The 2456-nt window shown below is 39.9% G+C and overlaps 1 pseudogene; it reads right to left on the bottom strand.

Moving 5' to 3' along the window:
* Positions 1–742: 742 nt before the first annotated feature.
* LOC123390354 lies at positions 743–2240 on the bottom strand (annotated as a pseudogene).
* Positions 2241–2456: the final 216 nt, after the last annotated feature.

The following is a 2456-nucleotide window of genomic DNA, read 5'->3' as shown; positions in this document are numbered from 1 at the left end:
GATGGAAAACAATAATAATAATAACAATAATAATAATAATAATAATAATAATAATTAATAATAAAACTAGGCCACAAAGAAGTCTTCAGCGATCACTGCTGGTCTGGGGACAGATATCTGTAGTGTCTGACATCTCAGTGAGAATAATCTGCTTTCAAAAGACAGAGAGTTTAAGGTGAGGCTGGGGCTGGGCAGTGGATGCAAAGGTCCTTCTTCTCCCCACATCAGTTTCAGGTAGGGCTTTTAATTTGACCCAAGGACATCTCTCAACTTGGAGAGTAATTCAGCCCTCAACAGAACCTCAAATCTGCTAAAGCTTTCAGTGCAACAGCAAAAATGTTTAATTTGTAATAGATGAAAATTTCATCCAAAAAAATAATAACAAAATTCCCTCCCACACTAATCAAACCATGGGGCACCTGGGTGGCTCAGTTGGTAAAGTGTCTGCCTTAGGTTCAGGTCATGATCTTAGGGTCCTGGGATCAAGCCCCATCCACATCAGGCTTCCTCCTAAGAGGGGAGTCTGCTTCTCCCTCTCTCTCTGCCCCTTCTCACTGCTTGTGCACTCTCTCTCTCAAGTAAATAAATAAAATCTTTAAAAAATTTTTTAAAATAAAGTTAACCCATTACTTGTGCTATTTATACCTTACTAATACTTAAGTATTAGATGGATTTGGATCTAGAAATCTAGATCCAAAAGACTGAAACTGAACCTTCACCCCAAAACAAAAACAAAATAAAATGAGTAACTTGAGATTTATGGCATATAATTTAAGGCAACACACATAGAAGGAGAGAAGGAAAGAGCAAAGCTGAGTTCCAGAACACATTCATGGGTCATGTTTATACGAAGAGTATAGTGGAAAGTCAGGAAAAGTGCCATAGGATTCACAAGTGCATCTGGACATACCAGATCCTTCCATGACACACCTAAGAATGGGGAGCTCAGGGAGGAGGCCATTCCTGTTATTCCAGTTTCAGAAGCTCTGAGTCAAAGAGGATAGTGGCATTTGGTGGGATGATGACTGGATGCCCAGTGGCACCACACCAGAAATGTAGTCTGAAGAGATAGTCAGTTTGGCTCTCTGATCCACATTCTTGTGGGCAACCCCTTCTTCTCAGCCTCAGGTCATCTCTTGCTGCCTAAGATAAACGTAAAGAGCTTGTTTCTGTCCCTGAGATAATCAAGTTTCTTTCCATCTTCATTTCAAGTATCCCCAGATAGTGCACCATGTAGGTCTGACCACACTTGGGGAAAGTGAATCCAACTCCAGGGAGATGGTCTCCCCTGCAATCCCATGACAGCTACTATGGCAAATGCTAGTCAGGCAGGCTGATCAACAGGTGACCTGGGGGCGGCTCTCTGGCTTTCAAACGTTGTTGTTGTGTTAAGTAATCTCAATGCCGAATGTTGGCTTGGTCAGGACTCAGAGATCAAGAGCCGCATGCTCCAACTGAGCCAGCAAGCTTCTGCTGCTCCTCCACTTATTTTAATGGATTTTGTCCTTTTAAACTTAGAGATTCAGGATCAAAGGCTAGAGGTGGGCAATGAAAGAAAATGTGAAGTGTGATGTTCTATTGGAATCACAGTTGTAGAAATGTCAGGGATAATATCATACATCATATCTTCATCTTTAAGGTTGGGCAAATCCACAAGCAATGAAGGATCTCCAAGTAGCCCACAGTTCCTGACAAAGTAGTGACCTTGAATTCACCATCTGACACCATCAAATAAATATTTGTTGCCAGACTGTTCTGGCAATCCCATTATGAGTAGACTTTATGAGGGAATGATAAGACATTCAAAAATCAAAGAGACTTCACTAGAATAAAGAACTATCTTAAGGCAGGAATTATGCCTTACTAAGCATTTTATCTCTACAGCCCAGCAAAGTGTATTCTACAGATAAGATATTAAATAAACTATTTATGAATCTATTCCTCTACTTCATAATATTCCTAATATATGACACTTTTCTACTTTGTGAGGACACACAAAAAAAGGAAAAACATCACTGCCTTAATGGAACTTAAAGTCTACTGACAATAAGGAAAAAGTCCTGCAGAGGGGTTAAAAAATTTGGTTTCTGATTTCCTCTGGTTCTCTCCCTTAAACTGAGATCTGTCAAATCCATACATCTCTTCTGAGAATCGCCATGCTTTGCATGACTACAACCAGCTCCAATTACATCAGGAGTGACAGGGAACTGGATCTTTGATGGGGCAATCCAGTCACTCATCCATCAGCCAAAGCAACTGCATCAGTGATTGCAGTGTCTTAATAAAACCACCAATCATTCTCTTTCCCCATGGTTTTTCAAACTGGCATTGGAGCTGAGAAAATAAATTAAGCCCCAATTTGGTGAGCTAAAGAAAAACATGTTTCTTAATACATCGTGAAAGAATTTGACTGTTAAAAAAAAAATAAACATTTTCATGAGCTCTTCAAGGGAAAA

This window comes from Mustela putorius, unplaced genomic scaffold (assembly GCF_011764305.1).
Source record: "Mustela putorius furo isolate JIRA1106 unplaced genomic scaffold, ASM1176430v1.1 tig00537327_pilon_pilon_pilon, whole genome shotgun sequence".
Lineage (NCBI taxonomy): Eukaryota > Metazoa > Chordata > Mammalia > Carnivora > Mustelidae > Mustela > Mustela putorius.
Note: the sequence above shows the minus strand (reverse complement) of the source record. Positions and strands in the feature narration are given on the sequence as shown.